This window comes from Poromitra crassiceps (assembly GCF_964638095.1).
Source record: "Poromitra crassiceps genome assembly, chromosome: 10".
NCBI classification, from domain to species: domain Eukaryota; kingdom Metazoa; phylum Chordata; class Actinopteri; order Beryciformes; family Melamphaidae; genus Poromitra; species Poromitra crassiceps.
Genome location: NC_139631.1, coordinates 26,206,917 through 26,218,992, shown reverse-complemented (window position 1 = coordinate 26,218,992; position 12,076 = coordinate 26,206,917).

The window sequence follows — 12,076 nt, the reverse complement described above, 5'->3', positions numbered from 1 at the left end:
TACATTATCAGCTCATTCACTGGTTACATTGTAACCCATACTAGCAGGAGGAGGAGTAGTGGTCGATATGTGGATTGCATGGAAACCCTGGTGTGAATTATCTGTATCCCTGAGCCAGCAAGTGCCCACCACGACTCCACTTTAAGTGTAACGGGGGTAGCAGAGTGCTGCTACAGACATGAGGATGATTAGGCTAACTGTTACATCTGGCCAGTAGCCCAGAGCAAACTCACAGAACTGTGTGAGCGCATGGCTGGATCGCCGAGGCTGCCACACTTTCTATGACATGATATGTTGCAATTGGATAAAGACCAGAGTGAGGCAGTGCAAATATGCATAAATGCACTTTAGCCAAGGACCTCCTTCTCTGACGTGATTCTTCGTGGTGGCTAAATGTTTGCCCAGCAGGGACGTTAGCGTCACGGCATCATGACTGTAGCTATGTATGTTGCCGGGTGGATTAGAGCCTTTAGGGCGCTGTTAGCCTTAAAAGCACTCCTCTACACACACATAAACACACACATACACATACAGTACATGCATACTGTACATGTACTGGTGCATGCAGACGCAAATACAACCCCCCCCCACCCCCAACACACACACACACACAGACACACATGCGATCATCACATGCAAGAACGCACACACTTGCATACAGCCCCCTCTACCCCCCCCCCCCCCCACACACACACACACACACACACATTCATTAGCTGATGCATAGACATAGGTAAGGTGTTCCCCTTTAAACCAGAAGGAGAAGAACAGTGGTAATGGTGTGTGTGTGTGTGTCTGTGTGTGTGTCTGTCTGTCTGTCTGTCTGTCTGTCTGTCTGTCTGTCTGTCTGTGCGCGCGTGCATGCGTGCATCTGGATGATGCTTAAACATGCACAGTTGTTTATTTGTGTGTGTGTGTGTGTGTGTGTGTGTGTGTGTGTGTGTGTGTGTGTGTGTGTGTGTGTGTGTGTGTGTGTGTCTGTGTGCAATTTGTAAGGGCTTGTTTGTGCATCCGATTGTGTATTTCCCTCTATACCCTCTCGGAGACACCAGTCAGTACTCTAATAATGTGTACAAGCAGCAGTCTGTGTATATCTGCCTGTGTAACCCTGTAACTGTCCATCCATGTCCATGTGTAGTTCAGCTCTCTGCCATGTCATAATGCTCCAGACACAGGCATAGACACACACACACACACACACACACACACACACACACACACACACACACACACACACACACACACACACACACACACACAACACACACACAACATACACACACACACAAATGCACACACTGATAAGGTCTAATGAGAATCTCTGTCTGTCTGACATGGCTGAATCAGGACAGGTCATCCACAGCACACTGGGAGGACGTCTGGCTCGCCCCTGGAGGAATTAGACTACACACACACACACACACACACACACACACACACACACTCACTCACTCACTCACTCACTCATAGATCTGCAAGCAAATCCCTACAAATGCATTTATATATGCTGATACAAATACACTTAACCACACGTATACATACACACACACACACTCTCTCTCACACACACACACACACACACGCACACACACATACGTGCGCGCGGTCACATACTCTCACATAGACAGCCACCAGACTACCAGCACCGTAGCAGCCAAGTCCTCCAATCTAATTTGTAATCTAATAAATCTAAAAAAGCAATCAGCGACAGCCAATGGCTATTCAACTTAACCCCCTTGCCCCCTCTGACGAGACTGAGATAATTGTCCTGTAATGTGGTGGAGAGGGAAGGAGGGAGAGAGCGGAGGGTCAGGGCCCATCTCCTCACTGAAAATAGCCTCTAAATGTGCAAGGCAACACTCCCATTATTAGGCCTTCCAGGCTGACAGGGAGGTGGCCAGGGCCTGTTTACATTTGCTGGCAATATTTGGAACGAGGGACCATAGAGGGCGGGGGGAGAGGGAAGGAGAGAGAGAACGAGGGACCATAGAGGGCGGGGGGAGAGGGAAGGAGAGAGAGAACGAGGGACCATAGAGGGCGGGGGGAGAGGGAAGGAGAGAGAGAACGAGGGACCATAGAGGGCGGGGGGAGAGGGAAGGAGAGAGAGAACGAGGGACCATAGAGGGCGGGGGGAGAGGGAAGGAGAGAGAGAACGAGGGACCATAGAGGGCGGGGGGAGAGGGAAGGAGAGAGAGAACGAGGGACCATAGAGGGCAGGGGGAGAGGGAAGGAGAGAGAGAACGAGGGACCATAGAGGGCGGGGGAAGAGGGAAGGAGAGAGAGAACGAGGGACCATAGAGGGCGGGGGAAGAGGGAAGGAGAGAGAGGGACCATAGAGGGCGGGGGGAGAGGGAAGGAGAGAGAGAACGAGGGACCATAGAGGGCGGGGGGAGAGGGAAGGAGAGAGAGGGACCATAGAGGGCGGGGGGAGAGGGAAGGAGAGAGAGAACGAGGGACCATAGAGGGCGGGGGGAGAGGGAAGGAGAGAGAGAACGAGGGACCATAGAGGGCGGGGGGAGAGGGAAGGAGAGAGAGAGAACGAGGGACCATAGAGGGCGGGGGGAGAGGGAAGGAGAGAGAGGGACCATAGAGGGCGGGGGGAGAGGGAAGGAGAGAGAGAACGAGGGACCATAGAGGGCGGGGGGAGAGGGAAGGAGAGAGAGAACGAGGGACCATAGAGGGCGGGGGGAGAGGGAAGGAGAGAGAGAACGAGGGACCATAGAGGGCGGGGGGAGAGGGAAGGAGAGAGAGAACGAGGGACCATAGAGGGCGGGGGGAGAGGGAAGGAGAGAGAGAACGAGGGACCATAGAGGGCGGGGGAAGAGGGAAGGAGAGAGAGGGACCATAGAGGGCGGGGGGAGAGGGAAGGAGAGAGAGAACGAGGGACCATAGAGGGCGGGGGGAGAGGGAAGGAGAGAGAGGGACCATAGAGGGCGGGGGGAGAGGGAAGGAGAGAGAGAACGAGGGACCATAGAGGGCGGGGGGAGAGGGAAGGAGAGAGAGAGAACGAGGGACCATAGAGGGCGGGGGGAGAGGGAAGGAGAGAGAGAACGAGGGACCATAGAGGGCGGGGGGAGAGGGAAGGAGAGAGAGAACGAGGGACCATAGAGGGCGGGGGGAGAGGGAAGGAGAGAGAGGGACCATAGAGGGCGGGGGGAGAGGGAAGGAGAGAGAGGAAATAAATGAGCCGGATGGTCCAGGAACAGGAAGTGCGAGGCAGGTAATTGCAGTTGACAGTCCAGTCTGCCACACAGTTAATTTGAGCCTGAGCCCAGGTCCCTTCCACTATAGCGCACCGTACTTATACACAGCACAATCTGTCTACATAGGTACATGCCCAGACACCGTATCTCTCTCTCTCCCTCTCTCTCTCTCTCCCTCTCTCTCTCTCTCTCTCTCCCTCTCTCTCTCTCTCTCTCTCTCTCTCTGGCAGTAGAATTATGTCGTCAGCGCGAGATATGAGCAGCCATGTCTCTCCTGGTGGGTGCACACTCCATGTCCTTATTTTCCCTATAGTTTAATTTTCCGCTGGGAAATATAGAATTTTGGGCAGGGTGATAGTGTACCTGTCAGTGATAGGGCGTCAGCTCTAACTCCCTCTGACAGGTGGACCGTTATATCAAAATAATCCCTCTCCTCTTTAAGACCAACAAATCTCAACCCTTTGGTTGGTGATTGCAGGAGAGCAGGACAGAAAGGCCTCTTACCTAAATCTGCTCCCAACCCTGAATGAAAGATATTATTTAGAAAGCTGATTGCTTTTTCAAAGCAACCATTTGGGTGTCCCCCCCCTCCCTCTGTGAGAATGTATTGTAGTGAACCTGAGTGTGAGTGTACATGGATGGATATGTATATACAGCACGTGCATATATCAATATCTCATCATAACAGAGATGTTGATCTACCCAGCTGAGTTTTTTTTTTTATTATTATCCAAAGACAGTGATGTGATAAGTGTGCCTTTTTGTGCTCATACTCTCATGGGCTGCAACCCAGAAACAGCGTATCTATCTACCTGAAGAAGGTTCAATCAGGATTCTTCTCCAGTCCCTCCGCAGTGTTCCTTGACTTTGATAAAACAATTGAAACCAATTAAAATGATATCTATACCATTTGTACCTGGGGAAATGATAGACACGAGTTCAAAGCTTTTTACTTATATTGAATATACAGTCTATCTCAATATTGTAGCCTGCATATTGCAAAATATACATTTTCCAGCAGTCATAAGATTTTTGCAAGAACCTTTTCTAAAATGAGGCCCCTGACTGAGTCATATCTCCTCATACGTGTAACGGTCAGGGACAGAGCTCAAACCAATCCCATGTCACTGCTGTCCCCAGCATTAAGGTTGTTACGGTCAGGGACAGAGCTCAAACAAATCCCATGTCACTGCTGTCCCCAGCGTTAAGGTTGTTACGGTCAGGGACAGAGCTCAAACAAATCCCATGTCACTGCTGTCCCCAGCGTTAAGGTTGTTACGGTCAGGGACAGAGCTCAAACCAATCCCATGTCACTGCTGTCCCCAGCGTTAAGGTTGTTATGGTTAGGAACAGAGCTCAAATAAATCCCATGTCACTGCTGTCCCCAGCGTTAAGGTTGTAACGGTCAGGAACAGAGCTCAAACCAATCCCATGTCACTGCTGTCCCCAGCATTAAGGTTGTTATGGTCACGGACAGAGCTCAAACAAATACCATGTCACTGCTGTCCCCAGCATTAAGGTTGGGTACAGTCAGGGACAGAGCTCAAACAAATACCATGTCACTGCTGTCCTCAGTATTAAGGTTGGGTACAGTCAGGGACAGAGCTCAAACCAATCCCATGTCACTGCTGTCCCCAGCGTTACGGTTGGGTACAGTCAGGGACAGAGCTCAAACAAATACCATGTCACTGCTGTCCTCAGCATTAAGGTTGGGTACAGTCAGGGACAGAGCTCAAACCAATCCCATGTCACTGCTGTCCCCAGCGTTAAGGTTGTAACGGTCAGGGACAGAGCTCAAACCAATCCCATGTTACTGCTGTCCCCAGCGTTAAGGTTGTAACGCTCACGGACAGAGCTCAAACCAATCCCATGTCACTGCTGTCCCCAGCGTTAAGGTTGGGGATGCCCAGTGGCCCCTCAGCCTACTGTACCATGGATGACATCACCCCCTCTGGTCCCACATCCCTGCAACCACTTGACATTTCTATCGACATTTCCCACAGTGCTCTCACATTAAAGGGCGTGACATTTCATTTGCACACGATGTTGATTAAAATACACCCTCATGGTCTGAAGAAAGGGGGGATAGGCCATTTGTGTACGCTCTGCTTTGGGAGATTGAGAGAGGGCAAGGGAATAGATGTATGGCTGGTGGAGGGGATTATAACAAAGCCCTATGCTGGTGGCCTGTAAACGCTTGATGATAAAACAACGTACGAACGAACAATTTTATTCTATTTTCCATAATGCAATCTGACCATTTTTGTTTCCTATACGGGGTTACCACATAGAAATATTGTACAGTAATTATAATGAAATCAATGTACCCGTTTGTTGTACACCTTGTAACCCCTACATATTGAGAGCTATGCCATTATTTTTCAATGCAGTATTCATGTTTTTCACATCTATAAGTCAGAATAACGGCTAGCATCTGACAACACTCCTTCTCGCAATGCTCCTTATCGCAAATGAAAGCTGACTGGAACGAAGCCAAAGTCAGTCAGAGTCCATCAATAGCCGGTCAGATATGTGTGTGTGTGTGTGTGTGTGTGTGTGTGTGTGTGTGTGTGTGTGTGTGTGTGTGTGTGTGAGGCCACCTGTGCTGTGCTGCTGTCTGCTGGTGTGTTGGCCCCAGCTGGGCCTGTATGATCTGACTCCAGGCCAGCTCTCACCTGCCAGCTCCTATCGGGTCCTGTACTTGTACACTGGCCCGGGGCCTGTCACTGATGGGCAGCCTGCCGTCCAGTCTAAACGCCTGGCTTCCAAAGACATTCACCCACGTCCGTTCTCCTCCGCCTCAAACAGCTTGTGACAGACAGGGCATCGAGATGTTTACTTCCTGACACAGTTTATATCCCTCCTCTGTCTGTCGCAGAGCTCAACGTCTAATGTTTAACTTGCATGATGTGTGCAGCTATCGCATGAAATGGGTTGTTTTTACATTTAGTTTAGATATGTATACATAGGAGACCCTGGACCTCTTTAAAGTCTGGTGCATTACATTTCATTTAATTTGTGAAAATAATATGCTCACAAATCTCTCTTGAACATAACTCTTTTTTTTTTACTTAGAAATGCTGTGTCTATTACCAAATATTTATGGTAGTAATTTCCCTCATGCTCTCTGGCTGAGGCAGACTGCTGGTGATGAGCGATCCACTGACCTGTGTTTCCACTCATTCTCACTCCACAGCGGTTAGTGTGTCATGACATCTGTAACTCAATTATATGAAATTAGCACAAAGGGAAATGTATAGCCATAAAATAGCCATTTATGGTATACTTTTATCCCCGAGCAGCCAATGAGGAGCCAGAGACAGGTAACATAGTAACCTAATTAAAAGCAGTTGATATAATACCCAATGACCGCTTAGTTGTTAAAGTAGGAGAGGTGCATAGGTTAATCATAGCCTGTGAGCAGCTTCATGTAATTGAACCATATTATGGTAATTAGTTCACTTTTAGTCAAACTTATCTGTGTCAATAAAAAATATGGCCCAGCATACGCACACAGCATGCCTCGGCCTAATCAAATATATCTTTCTAGACAAAACATGCAGTATTCATGTTCCCGGCTGCCCCGGTTAGCACCCAGAACATTAACGCATTGCAATAATGGGTGTCTAATATTGCTTCAAGCTGTTTGATCATTGTTATGCCTTACAGATAAGCTAATTTAGTAACAATTTTATGCAGGTTGCCCTTCCACCTTTGTAGCATTTCTGTAATTACTGTAGTGACAGCATTGTCCCACTTAGTTACACAATTATAGCTCAAGAGGTTGGGTTTAAGGAATGATGTAGCCATTAGCATAGCTTTTGTCATGAGAAAATGCGCGGTAACCTCTAAAATGAATTTACCCTTGCTCGGATGAACTAATAGTGCAACTGATCTGGTATCAACATTGCATTTCCGAGCATTATTGTAAAATATTACCAGGGTGTAACTTTATACAAATGGCTGTTATTAGACTTTATCTACATTTCTTAAAGGCTTTAGTCGGGGAGTTGAACCCTAATCCGTTATATTCTACTCCTGTACTGAACTGCCCCATTTTGCAGCAAACCTATCGCATCATTTCCACAGAAGGATGTGCTCCAGCGGCACTTCTACCAGCAGGCGCCTACAGTTACAGTGCACATATCATAGACTACCATCAGGTTATGGAGATGACAGTTATATCATCAGCTCCATCAGCCCTCCTCAGTGAAACAATTTGCGGTGTCTACAGGGGCAAACACAAACAAACAGTTTTCCTGATATTCCCTTTCCAAGCAGTCAGGCTAAGCTCTCTCCCAGCTAGAGGGGAGGACAGCAGGCCTGAAGAGAAGTGGATAGAGAGAGAGAGATGGGGGGAGAGCGAGAAGGAAAAGGGGGAGAGAGAGAGAGAGAGAGAAAGAGGGGAGAGGAGAAGGAGCCTAAATTGGGAATCTATTACCGAGGCGTGGGTATAGCAGCCCCTCTCTGTCTCCCGTAAACACACAGAAATGTGTTCAAGTGCAGGGAGCTTTATAAGTTTCCCTTCTCCAGAGTAATGTGCTTTGAATGGCTGCTCAAATGGGACTGGGAGAATTTCATTCCCGCTGCCTCCCCAGGCGACTCACCTTTGGCCCAGCGATGATATGAGCCCCTTTCTCTTTTTTCCACCTTGACTCTCCCTCGCTCCCTCTCTCCATCTCCATCTCCCCGCCTGATGGGGAGGAGGAGGAAGGAATGGAGGCCAGTGGTGCGGTGGGGGATGGAGGGATGGAGGGGGGGGGGGGAGGTGGAGGGGAGGGGGGAGGGAGGTAGGACGTGTGTGTGCGGGAGTGGAGGTGTGTGGGGGTCTGGGGCTTATTTATTTAGTGGAGTGAGGCAGGTGCGTTATCCCGGGCTCAGATTAGCTCATCTGTTTATGCTAAATGCCACGCCATGGGAAGCGCGGACGTGTCACAGGAACTACAGAAGCCCATTTTTCTCCCTGCCTGGTTGTTCCCGTCTTCACCTGTCAGACCTTTTCGGGGATCCTCGCATCACTGATGTAGTCAACAGATTATTAACTTGGCTTTGCTACCTCCAGTTATCTAATAATTTAGATTGTTCCTAGATTTGTTTTTTTCTTTTTACCTGATCCAATTACACGTTAGCACACTGTTTTTTTTCTTTCTTTCCTCGTTTTTTAGATTGTATAAAGTACGGCTGCGGCGGTGATTCTGGAGCCGTTCTTAACCTCCAGGTCCCTGCGCACTAAATTGAGTTGACTCAGAGACGAGGGCATGTTCAAGTCCTCGCTTTGGCCCCTATGCTAACATGAAGTCATGAAGCCCAGGGTGTTAGGTCTCTCAGCACCCACTTAGACATGACTGATGGACTTAAAGGCACGGTAACCCTAGACGGCCAAAACATTATAGCTACAGAAAAACATTGGTCCTACTTAACTTGATGTTATGCACACATATTCGATGAAAGTCATGGCTTGAGGACATGCTATCCTCTGGATGTATATGCGCTATATACTGCTGAGGTCCTTTTATGGTAAAACTGTGGTTTAGAGAACGGGTAAACTGCTGCATTTTGGGTACAGATCATGTTCGCGTCTCACTTGACCCCGTGCTTATCACCTCCGCTCAACATACACTGTGAATGATGTCTGACATCCTGGTCTCTGTGGAAACAGGAAGATGGTGGATACTTGATATCATGTGAAATGACCACCAAATTCACCGTCCGCTCACATCTATCATTGCTGCAGAGGTCGGCTCGTAGCACGACTGTAAACGGTTCACTGTGAGAATATTTCTTTTAACAAACAGTATATTGTACTGTTTAAGTAAGCACAGGGTGTGTTTATCTGCACTTTCACTGCCCCTTTGCGTTCATGAAGCTCAATTTTTGATTTCATCGCAGATAAACGTGTAGACAGTGACTGTCTGCTATGAAACCATTAACTAACATTAAGATCTAACTGTATGTTTCCATGGCTGTGATGACTCCTGCATTAGGAGAGACGACAAGAAAGTTAAGGATGAGCATCATGAAGCAACAGAGACGAAGAAGAACATAATTTGTTGTTGTTTAGGTTGTGTGTGTTTGGTGGTTGTTTAGTTTGTGTGTGCTTGGTGGTTGTTTAGGTTGTGTGTGTTTGGTGATATGTGTGTTGTTTAAGTTGTGTGTGTTTGGTGCTACGTTTGTTGTTTAGGTTGTGTGTGTTTGGTGCCACATGTGTTGTTTTGCTTGTGTGTGTTTGGTGGTACGTGTGTTGTTTAGGTAGTGTGTGTTTGGTGGGACGTGTGTTGTTTAAGTTGTGTGTGTTTGGTGGTAGGCCTGTTTAGGTAGTGTGTGTTTGGTGGTCGGCCTGTTGTTTAGGTTGTGTGTGTTTGGTGGTACGTGTGTTGTTTAAATTGTGTGTGTTTGGTGGTACATGTGTTGTTTAGGTTGTGTGTGTTTGGTGCTATGTGTGTTGTTTAGGTTGTGTGTGTTTGGTGGTACGTGTGTTGTTTAGGTTGTGTGTGTTTGGTGGTGGTGTTTAGGTTGTGTGTGTTTGGTGGTACGTGTGTTGTTTAGGTTGTGTGTGTTTGGTGCTATGTGTGTTTAGGTTGTGTGTGTTTGGTGGTACGTGTGTTGTTTAGGTTGTGTGTGTTTGGTGCTATGTGTGTTTAGGTTGTGTGTGTTTGGTGGCACGTGTGTGTTTAGGTTGTGTGTGTTTGGTGGTGGTGTTTAGGTTGTGTGTGTTTGGTGCTGTGTGTTTAGGTTGTGTGTGTTTGGTGGCACGTGTGTTGTTTAGGTTGTGTGTGTTTGGTGCTACGTGGAGGTCATCTTCTCCTCCATTAGCCCTGAACCTGTTCATTAGCGAGCGATGTTTCCGCTGCGGCACACTGCACTACGAGAGAGCAACCTCTCACCTCCCAGCCCTCCACCGTCTCATGTGGAAAATCCTCTTGATTACAGACGTAGTGGGTGAGGCATCGCTGTGTGTGTGTGTGTGTGTGTGTGTGTCAGTGTGGGAGTGTGTGTGTGTGTGTGTGTGTCCGTGTGTGTGTGTGTGTGTGTGTGTGTGTGTGTGTGTGTGTGTGTGTGTGTGTGTGTGCGTGCGTGCATGCGTGCGTGCGTGTGTGTGTGTGTGTAGCTTGTGTGCAGCATGTGAGAGGGTCACAGCCTCAGTGCATGCATTTCTCGCCTTCCTCTCGTTTCCCTCACCCCTTTTGAGTCAGCGAGCTGTGAGACTGGTGCTGGGTGTGTGTGTGCGCGCGCGCGCGTGTGTGTGTGTGTGTGTGTGTGTGTGTGTGTGTGTGTGTGTGTGTTTCTTTTTGCAGGCATTAGAAGATGCTGGGGGTCCGTCATGGCACCTCTCCACTGGTGAGAGTAAATGGAGCGGCCCTCTTCACAAACAGTAAATCCCCGAGGGTCCCCTTCTCTCCTCCTCCTCCTCCTCACCTCTCACTGGCTTTTCATTTGTTTTATTTACAGCTTTCATCTGCATGTCTGCTCATATAGGGAACTAATGGCTACTCAGAGCACTGATTTGGAAGTGTGTGTCTGTGTGTGTGTGTGTGTGTGTGTGTGTGTGTGTGTGTGTGTGTGTGTGTGTGTGTGTGTGTGTGTGTGTGTGTGTGTGTGTGTGTGTGTGTGTGTCTATATATTTTATATACATTACTTCCATGTATACCTTTGCATCTGTGTGTATGTGCCTTTCTATATCTTGAGCAAAAAATGCAACACTTTCCCTGAAGGCGTGGTGTTTTTTGTTTTTCTCTTTTCACTTTGTATCCCCCCCCCCCCCCCGCCCCCCCCCCCCCCCCCCCATGTTGGTTCTTTTCCTCTCAGTAAGACCAGCTCCCCTTGTCTATCACAACTATTATGAGCTGAAAGGCCAAATAGATTCATGTGTGATGCATGAATGAGTGTACATGTCTTTTTCATATGTCATCTAATGTGAGTTTACAGGTTTTGCTTTTATATTTTCTGACTTTATGTGTCTTTGGTCAGGTGAGACCGTTTTGCCTTTAAATGTGAACAACATGCCAATAAAGGAGGCAGGGAGCAGCACAGGAATAAACAGAGAGGTTTTATGTTGTGGTAGAAATAACACTCCCCTCACTTCCAGCACCTCCTCTGCCTGTTTAACACCCTCCATACCCCCCTTGGGCCAAACACAAATAGGTCCAGCTTAGGGCCATAATTGGTCTTGATGGTGGGCTGGGGGCAGATTGCAGCGGTGGGTCTGGAGCAGGGGCTTGTTATGTGTGAAAAGGTGGCAGGGGAAGGCCTGGCCAGTAATTAACAGTGTGCAGGGGACTGTGGAGGAGGACATTTAAAAGTGAATGCAGGGGGCCAGTTCATTCTGTGGGGCTCTGCTCTGCCTCTCTCTCTCTCTCCGCCTCCTCTGTTTCTCATCTATTCAGCGCTGCCTCTGATTGGAGCTGATGGGTTTATAGAGATTTTCACACTTTTGGAAGTCGGTGGCTGGCATTGTGAATTTGTATTTTCCCCCTTCCGCGCCCCTCTGGTCCAGCCCGCCACACACAAACACCCCCACCCCTCCCTCCCTCCGCCATTCCTTTTTCACTCTCCCTCCCTCCCTCCCTCCCTCCCTCCCTCCCTCCCTCCCTCCCTCACTCACTCACTCACTCACTCACTCACTCACTCACTCTTTGCCTTCTTTCTCCATCTTCACCTGTATAGATTTAATCTGTACAGTGTTTCTCATTGCTTAGCTGTCTAAACAAAAATAGCAATTGAATATAACACTGAATAAATGTCAATATTACAATAACATTGCAGAATACAATATGAGGGTACAAAGAAATGTATACATACATGAGCCAACATGCCAGAGTATAGGCTCATTTTCACACTTAGATTTGCTGAGTTGTGGCATTACAGTAGAACGC